The following is a 10,474-nucleotide window of genomic DNA, read 5'->3' on the forward strand; positions in this document are numbered from 1 at the left end:
GTATTTAAGTGGCAAAAAGTCAGAGCTTATAATTCCGTCGACTTAAATTATTATTAGAATAAATAAAGTTTAATTAATTAAAATTATTATCGGTACATTGGATGTGCGTCGGGTTCTATCGGATTGCTTCCTTTCAAATTGGGATCTTACGTGTATTGGCCGAGGACGGATCCTTTGATCCGTAATTTACGGATCAGGGGATGATTTATTATTGTAGATTCTTAATTTGAATGGACCCTATCAATTTAAAGGTGGACTCCATTTAAATCAATAGTTCTCATACAGTAGACCATCCTCTGGTCCGTAATTATTCAAATCAATAGTTCTCATACAGTGGACCATCCTCTGATCCGCAATTATTCAAATCAATAGTTCTCATACAGTGGACCATCCTCTGGTCCGCAAATTGCGGACCAGAGGATCCCTACTGGTATTGGCCTTAGGCTCCGTTTGGTATGCATGGTAGGATAAGATTGGGTTGATTAATATAGGATTAAAGGTAGGATAAATAATCTCTCTTGAGGCCAAGGGATTATGAATCCTACACCTAAGCACCCATAATCTTACTCCTAATCAATTCTACCAAACGCTTGATTAAAAACTTTTTGAAAATATAATCATATCCTATCATGCATACCAAACGGAGCCTTAGTACTTGTCGGTGGACTGAGCAACCCAAGGATTCCGATGAATGTCTTCAATAACAACGATTGAAAGGATTGAAAGGGAAAATCCACTAATGTCCAAGTTAATTTCTAAAAAAGAGTTTGAAAGGGGAGATAACGAAGTGAAAACATTAATGTTGAATGTACCTCTAGATATTCGTTTAGAGTTGTCAAATTAAATTGGACTCGTCGAATTGATTTATTCTGTCAAATAATTTAAGTGAATTTGATTGAGATTTTATCATCCCATTTTAAAAAGAATTGGATAAGTCTATCATAGACTTGTGTTGGTCCGCGGGTTGAAAAAAACTTCTAAGTTTTAAAACTAAATTGGAAAATTCAATGAGCTTAGAGACTTAATCCACCTAATCCACAATCCAAATTATATATGGCTTCGATCTACTAGGCACCCACACTAGGCATCCCGCGTGGATTCTTGAGTGTATGCGGAGCACCCAGAAGTGATCCGGACGCCACACACATGAAGAATGTTACGTTGTGCATCGTGCAGTGCGTGCCTGTGTGCGACTGCGTGATGCGCAACATTGTTTTTATTTTTTAAATTTGGGATTTAGTCATTTAGTGTTTTGGCTTTAAGGTTTAGAGGTTAAGGTATAATATGAAGTCTAAAAAGAATCAAACAATAAAACTACATTAGATACACATGAGGTATGCGACATAAGGTGTGTGGTATAATATTTTTATAATAAAATACAGTTTTATTATACCACACACCTTATGAATGGCTGACTACTTAATCCACAATCTGTTAGGAGTTGGGATGGGAATTTCCTAACTCGCCTTGGATTGAATTGGGGATTTCTCAATCCGCTAGGATGATGAGCCGAGTTAGCTCATCCTGCCTCACCATATGAATGATTTTTGATGAGTCAATCCACCTCATCATGAATTTGACCAGTTTAACAACGCTAATTGTGTCACAGTAATAAAGGGTGGTTAGAATTCCCAAAAATCCACTGTCGTTGTAACTACAACCGTCTTATCACATCCGAATTTACTAGTAGTTTGATCCGAGCTAAGTCTTAGATTTGACTTATTGAACTTAAGTCGGATGTGACTACAATATACTCAAATCAAGCTCGGTCACATAATCAAGCCAACATTACCGAGTAGCATTTTTTAGGAGATCAAAGATATATATATTAAAAGGTGATTTATCAAACAATATTGGTAAATATGCATTTTCCCTAATCACATATGTGGTTTTAGAACTGTCTAAATAACATAATCTCCTTTTTACTCTTCACCTGACAAAAATTACATGTAATCTCTCTCCTCTTTTCTCTCTTTTGCATGTATTCATGCAATAAAAAAAATCATCCAAGAAAATTACAAACCTCTTTCTTCCTTTTTATTGTTTATTTGAAAAAATTTTGAACCTATCTCTCATTTACGGCTCATCCAAAAAAAAATTTGAACCACTTTATACTACGTTGTTGATTTTTAAAAATTAACAACATCATAAAAAGTAATTTGGATTTTATACTTCATAATATTACTAATTTCCAAAAATTAGCAACATAGTGTTGCTGAAAATCAGTAATACAGTGAAAAATGATGTTGCTAATTTTCGATGTTGCTGAATTTCAAAAATCAGAAACACAGTGGTAATGATTTTCAAAAATTAACAAAATAGAAGGGTTTAGTTTGCATTCTTTGTTTTAGTTTTTGTATTTCTGCTATGCACTAATCTTTTATAGATAAGAAACCGAACTTAGGGGTGACCTAGCTATCCAACCCCCCTTCTAGCCGGCCACCGATCCCCTACAACGACTTCCCCTACTGGAAGAAGCGAATGGAGGTCTATCTGAAGACCAATTTTGACCAGTGGTTTAGCATCACCAGAGGCTACAAGGAACCTGTCGACAACTCAAGAAATCCATTGAACTCGGAACAGTGGAATCTAGACATGAAAAAGAAAGCCCAGACATACTTCAAATCCCTCAACACATTACAATGCGGGCTAACGAATGAAGAATTGAACCGAGTGAACCCACACCAAAATGCAAAAGAATTGTGGGGCAAGATCATCAAACTGCACGAAGGAACGAGCGACTCTAAGGTAACCAAATGAGACCATTTCTTAAATAAGTTATTTAATATTAAGATGTAGGAAGGAGAATCCGCGAGTCAACTCCACGCGAGGATCAAAGACATCCTCAACGGACTTTATACCATCGGCCACCAAATGGAGAATCGCGATCTAATAAGGTAGGCCCTAAACGCGTTTCCTTAAAATGCATTGTGGGCATCTATCGTGGATGCTTACAAAATTTGAAGAATCTTTCAAAGTTAAAGTTAGATAAGTTGTTTTGTGAACTTGAGTTACACGAGCAAACTAACGCCAGAACCGAGAAAGGTGTTGCTCTTTTTGTAGGTTCATCCAAGGAAAAGAAAAAAACCAAGCTTGAACCTGAAGATGAGTCTAACCAAGATTCAAAAGATGAAGAGTATCTGGTAAACTTGGTAAGAAAGATGTTCACTAGGAGAAAGAAGAACTTCAGCAGAAAAGACCTGTAGAAGATCAACTCCACCAACGAATCAAGAAATGTGACCTGCTTTAGGTGCAACAAGAAGGTCCACTATAAGAACAAGTGCCCAAAATTGAAGAACGACAAGTTAAAGACAACCAAAAAGAAGGCACTCAAAGCAACATGGGGCAATTCATCTTCAGAGGAATCGAAAGTCGAAGAGCAGAAAAATCGAAGCTACCTCGCGCTGATGGGCCGTGAATCAGAATCGGAGGACGAATCGGAAGACGGGCCCGAACCCGAATTGAGCCATAAGTCCATACTCATTTCCTAAGGTTCCGATGAGGTAAATTTTTATTTAAGAAGAAAGTTTTTTAAAGTTATTTCTTGTTTAAATAGAAAATTAACCGAACAAGAAAATCAAAATAAATTACTCCTTGAGGTAACCCAACACCTCAAGGAACAAATTGAAAAATCTAATCCAAATCAAGTTTTAACACTTGAAGAAGAAAATTCAACACTAAAAGATGAAATTAATAGACTAAAAAGGCTATTAGAAAACTTTACAACTAGATCTAAAAATTTAAATCTTATCTTAAATAATCAAGTTGTATATAATAAATCTGGACTTGGATACAAATCAAACTCAAATAAATCATTTATATCACTAATAATGCAAAATAAAAAGCAAACCAAAGTTTAGGTTCCGAAAGTGTGTCTAACTATGCAAGTAGGAATCAATCAATACTATATACCTAAGAAGAACTTCAGCAGAAAAGACCTGTAGAATATCAACTCCACCGACGAATCAATAAATGTGACCTGCTTTAGGTGCAATAAGAAGGTCCACTATAAGAACGAGTGTCCAAAATTAAAGAACGACAAGTTAAAGACAACCAAAAAGAAGACACTCAAAGCAACATGGGGCAATTCATCTTCAGAGGAATTTAAAGTCGAAGAGCAGAAAAATCGAAGCTACCTCGCGCTAATGGACCGTGAATCAGAATTGGAGGACGAATCGGAAGACGAGCTCGAACCCGAATTGAGCCATAAGTCCATACTCATTTCCTAAGGTTCCGATGAGATAAATTTTTATTTAAGCAGAAAGTTTTTTAAAGTTATTTCTTGTTTAAATAGAAAATTAACCGAACAAGAAAATCAAAATAAATTGCTCCTTGAGGTAAACCAACATCTCAAGGAACAAATTGAAAAATCTAATCCAAATCAAGTTTTAACACTTGAAGAAGAAAATTCAACACTAAAAGATGAAATTAATAGACTAAAAAGGCTATTAGAAAACTTTACAACTAGATCTAAAAATTTAAATCTTATCTTAAATAATCAAGTTGTATATAATAAATCTGGACTTGGATACAAATCAAACTCAAATAAATCATTTATATCACTAATAATGCAAAATAAAAAGCAAACCAAAGTTTAGGTTCCGAAAGTGTGTCTAACTATGCAAGTAGGAATCAATCAATATTATATACCTAAAAATAAAATATATTATGTAAAATCAAATAACTTAAATCAAAAGCTAAAATATAAACCTAAATCAACTAAACTAAAATCAAATAATAAAAATAACCATAAAACCAACTTAAATCAAGATTATAATCAAGTATATTATAATTATAAAAGTAATGACATAAACCCAAAACTAAAACCTAAATCTAGATCAATAATTCAGGGGGAGACTCCAAGTTAGTTGGCACCTCCAAAAATAACCTACTCGACAGGGTAATTAGGATTAACTTAAAAAGGGACTAAGTTTAACCTGACCTACGGTACTGGTGAAGTTTTGGATGATAGTAGGTTAGGGAATCTCAGTCTATGCATGTCTAGGAAGATATGATTTCGACCTGGTGCATTTGACTAAGTGGAACTAACTGAAGCTACCCCTTACGGATCCTAACTAGTTAGACCAAGGTTTTGTATTAAGTTCAGTGGATAGGACTATTTGGAAAACCTCGAAAGCATGGTTACTCTAATAATATCCTGGTGATTCACCATAGCCCAGAAATTTATCCAAAGAATGTCTGTTTGTTGAGCTCAAAGCTAAACCTGAATCTAACACAAAGTTAAACCAAATCCTAAAAAATTAAACTTAACTTTATCTAAAAAAATTATAGGTCTCACTGATTGAAAACATAAAACGAGTGAGATGACTAAGAACTTTAAATTAAATTAAATCAAATTATATTATATTATATTATATTCAAAGTTTAATTTTAAAATTAACTTTAAAAATTATTTTAACTTCAAATTTTCTTTAAAATTATTTTAACTTAAAATTTTATTAAAAAAATATATTAAAAATGTATTTTAATTTAGAAAAATTACTTTAAAAATTATTTTAACTTTAAAAATTATTTTCATTTAAAAAATTATTTTAAAATTTATTTTAACTTATAATAATTACTTTAAAATTTATTTTAACTTAGAAATTTTACTTTAAAATTTATTTTAACTTAAAAAATTATGGTAAAATTTATTTTCACTTAGAAAATCTATTTTGAAAATTTATTTTAACTAAGAAAAATTACATTAAAATTTATTTTAACTTTAAAAAATTATTTTAAAATTTATTTTAACTTTAAAAATTATTTTAAAATTCATTTTAACTTAGAAAAATTACTTTAAAATTTTTTTTTACTTTAAAAAATTATTTTAAAATTTATTTTGACTTTAAAAATTACTTGAAAATTTATTTTAATTTTAAAATTTATTTTAACTTAGAAATATTACATTAAAATTTATTTTAACTTAAAGAAATTATTTTAATTAAAAAAATATTTTAAAATTTATTTTAACTTAGGAAAATTACTTTAAAATTTATTTCAACTTAAAAAATTACTTTAAAATTTATTTTAACTTAAAAAATTATTTTAAAATTTATTTTAACTTAGAAAAATTACTTTAAAATTTATTTTAACTTAGAAAAAGTACTTTAAACTTTATTTTAATTTAAAAAATTATTTTAAAATTTATTTTAACTTAGAAAAATTACTTTAAAATTTATTTTAACTTAGAAAAATTACTTTAAAATTTATTTTAACTTAAAAATTACTTTAAAATTTATTTTAACTTAGAAAAAATATTTTAAAATTTATTTTAACTTAGAAAAAATACTTTAAAATTTATTTTAACTTAAAAAAATATTTTCAAATTTGTTTACTTAAAAAATTACATTAAAATTTATTTTATCTTTAAAAATTGTTTTAAAATTTATTTCAACTTTAAAATTATTTTAAATTTTATTTTAACTTTAAAATTATTTTAAAAATTAATTTAATTATTTAATTATTTTAATTAACTTTAAAAAAATTAACTTAAAATTTAACTTCTAAATTAAATTAACTTAAATTAAAATTAATATTAAAAAAATGCCTAAAACCAGGGGCCAGTGCCCCTGGTATTGTATTTCAGGCGCTCGGAAGCACTTTCGAGCGCCCCGCACAACCACCTTGTTCTAGGTGCCCAGACCGCCCTATAAAAGAGGCGGCAGAGCAACCTTAAGCCTTGCACTTCCTCTCTTCCACCTTTGTATAAGCTCTCACTGGGCTTTAACACAAAAGGGAGAAAATTTTAAAATTTTCCTTTCTCCTCTAGTTATTACGTTGTTATGGAACAACCGAGGTCTTCATTCCTAATATTTATTATCACAATGTGTCGGTAAATTTTCTTTCCTTCTAATTTTTTTATTGTGTACTATTCTATGCTTAGTCTAGTATTCTTTGGTAAAGTAGGAAATGTTCTACTCCTGGTGCTATGCCCTCTACTGCTAGTACTGACCCTAGGTTTCCTACTGAGGAACTTAAGATTAGGTTTGACTCTACTATTTACATGCCTATATGGACTAGATGTTTAGATAAATAGTTTTTTGCGCGTTCATGCATTCCAGCTATAGAGATCATTGACTACTACAGTTTGCAGCGTCTAGTTTACTGTACTAGTTCATCTAACATAGATTTATGTGCTGAACTGTACAATAACCTAGTTAGAATAGAAGATCTTGTTGGTGCGGGAAGCATCCGATGATCGAACCTTAGTTTTGATAATGGCAAAAGATTCAAAGTTAAGTTAGTGTGTGATCTAACATGTTTGAATGAGTGTTTCAGGAAAGTCCTAGCTGCGGTTAGGCAGGTGAAAAACCCTAAGGGGTGGTAACCTTAGGTCCTAGGGGGCGGTAACTGTTGGGTTTTTCGGGCCGCGAAAACCACTTTTCGTGTCGCGGAAACCCCGAATCGCCCAAGCCACGGATCTCGTGCAAGGTAAAACCGAACGAAAATACGAGTACGAGTTTGAAAACTTTAATCTACAGTAGATCTACATAAGGATAAACCATTTATACCTTTGATGCGATGCCCTTCGCGTTCCTGCTCGTCCAAATGATGCCGGATCTCAAGACCGTCAAGCGCCGGTCCTCTAGAAGTATCCACACGGACACACTAGATGGAGATGACCAAAAACCAAGGTGTGCTAGCACCTATGTGGTTCGGCCAAGGGAGGAGAGGGAGAGGGAGAGGGAGAGCTTGAGAGGGAGAAGGAAGAAGATGCACACAAGTGAATGAATTGAATGAAAATCAAATCACCCTCATTCACAAAGTGGCCGGCCACTTTTCTTCTCTAGTGTAACTCCCCATTAAATGCAATTAATGTGAAGTTAATAAGAAAATGACTTTGTAACTTCCATGAGGTGGCATCCATGATGATGTGGAATATCATCATTGGTCCACCTAATGCCAACTCACCAATGAGGTGGCAAAAGGTCAAGTCAAAATTGACCTTTGGTCTTCCTTCTCTAGTCAAGTCAAACTTGACTCAATCTCTACCATGGTTGATCTAATCCAACCATTTGATTCGAGCCAACTTAATATAATGAATCTAATTCATTAAATTAAATTGATTTAATAAGTCATAATCTAAATTAGACTTATTAAATACATGAATCAACTTGAGTCGAACTCAAGTTAGCCCAATTAGGATTACTCTTAATCCAATTTGATTTATCAAATAAATCTAATCCTCTTGGTTCATCATATGAACCTAATCTCCATCTATTTGTCCTAAGTGTGTGACCCTATAGGTTCTTGTAACGTTGGCAATGCCCTAAACCCATTTAGGAGCATAAGTAATGAGCGGTATCTAGCAACACATCATTACTACCCAAGTTACAAGAATGTCGAGATCCAACATCACCTTGTGACTACTAATTGTGACTCCTCACAAAATGTGACATTGTCCTTCTATCCTAGACATCTAGATTGATCAATATGAGGCATAGACCGTGTCATCCTCTAATCAATCTAAATCTTGAACTCCAAGTTAGACTCACTCGATCAAATGAGCTCAACATCTAATGTTGACTCATTTGGGCATGGCCATGCGCTTAGTGGTCTCACTCTATCAAGAATAGCGATGTCGCTCCCGTCATATGGGAGGGATAGATCCCATCTACATCACTCACATCCCTCTGCATAATTCGTTACATACCCAGTAATCGCCTTTATAGTCCACCCGATTAGGTGACGTTTGACGAAACTAAAGTACATAACTCCTTATGTAGGGATCCATGGTGACTTCAGGTCTAAGGACTAATAGTCATACTAATAGCCACATGAGAAAGTATATGACACTCATATAACGATCCATGATACTTTCTCATGGCGGGTCATTCAATATACATTCTCTAATGCATACTCATGTGTCAGCTTGATATCTCTATATCCATGACTTGTGAGATCAAGTCATCGAGCTGACCTACATGCTAGTCTTATTGTATTAACATTGTCCCTGAATGCTAATACTCGACTAGGAATGATTTAGAGTAGTGTTCCCTATATCATCTCACTATCGATTCAACTAATCGATTGATATAGGTATGAACCTTCTACTCAAGGACGCTATTATACTTAGTCTATTTGGCACTAATATAAATAAGTATAATAACCAAACAAATGCCTTTATTAATATACAAGAATATGATATACATGAGTCCATACAATCATCAAATGATTGACTCTAGGGCTCTAACTAACAATCTCCCACTAGCACTAGTGCCAATCAGTATAGGCTCTAAGGCCTAAAGACCTAGTGTGACCATCATGCTTCCTCTGTGCCAAAGCCTTGGTCAAGGGATCTGCGATGTTAGCCTCTGTAGGTACTCTGCAAATCTTCACATCTCCTCTATCGATAATCTCTCGAATGAGATGGAAGCGCCGTAGTATGTGCTTGGTCCGCTGGTGTGAGCGAGGTTCCTTCGCCTGTGCTATAGCTCCATTGTTGTCATAATAGAGCTCAACTGGGTCAGTGATGCTAGGAACCACACCAAGTTCAGTGATGAACTTGCGGATCCAAACTGCCTCCTTTGCTGCCTCTGATGCAGCAATATACTCGGCTTCTGTTGTAGAATCAGCTACTGTATCCTGCTTCGAACTCTTCCAGCTGACAGCACCACCATTAATGTAAAATACGAACCCTGACTGCGATCGGTAATCATCCTGATCGGTCTGAAAGCTGGCATCACTGTAACCCTTTACAGTTAGCTCATCATTGCCTCCATATATCAAGAAATATTCTTTAGTCCTTCGTAAGTACTTAAGAATATTCTTGACCGCTATCCAGTGACTTTCACCTGGATCTGACTGGTATCTGCTCGTCATGCTCAAAGCATACGAGACATCAGGTCGAGTACATAGCATGGCGTACATGATCGATCCTATGGCTGAGGCATAAGGGATCTGATCCATGCGATCTCTCTCCTCTCTAGAAGAGGGACCTTGAGTCTTCGAAAGACTCACGCCATGTGACATCGGCAGAAATCCCTTCTTGGAGTTCTACATGGCAAACCGAAGGAGTACCTTGTCAATATATGTACTCTGACTTAGGCCAAGCAATCTCTTAGATCTATCTCTATAGATCTGTATCCCAAGAATGTGAGATGCCTCACCTAAGTCCTTCATTGAGAAGCAACTCCCTAGCCATGTCTTGACAGACTGAAGCATAGGGATGTCCTTCCCAATGAGTAGTATGTCATCCACATACAGTATGAGGAAGACAACTATGTCCCCTACAACCTTCTTGTAGACACAAGGCTTATCTTCGTTCTTGATGAAACCAAACTGTTTGATCGCATCATCGAATCGAAGATTCCAGCTCCGAGAAGCTTGCTTTAGTCCATAAATGGACCTATGCACTTGCATACTCTACTAGTTGTGGATCTACAAAACCCTCGGTTGTGTCATGTACACATCCTCGAGTAGGTTTCCATTCGAAACGCGGTTTTGACATCCATCGCCATATCTCATAGTC

Source organism: Zingiber officinale, chromosome 3B (genome assembly GCF_018446385.1).
Source record: "Zingiber officinale cultivar Zhangliang chromosome 3B, Zo_v1.1, whole genome shotgun sequence".
In the NCBI taxonomy this organism is placed as follows: Eukaryota; Viridiplantae; Streptophyta; class Magnoliopsida; order Zingiberales; family Zingiberaceae; genus Zingiber; species Zingiber officinale.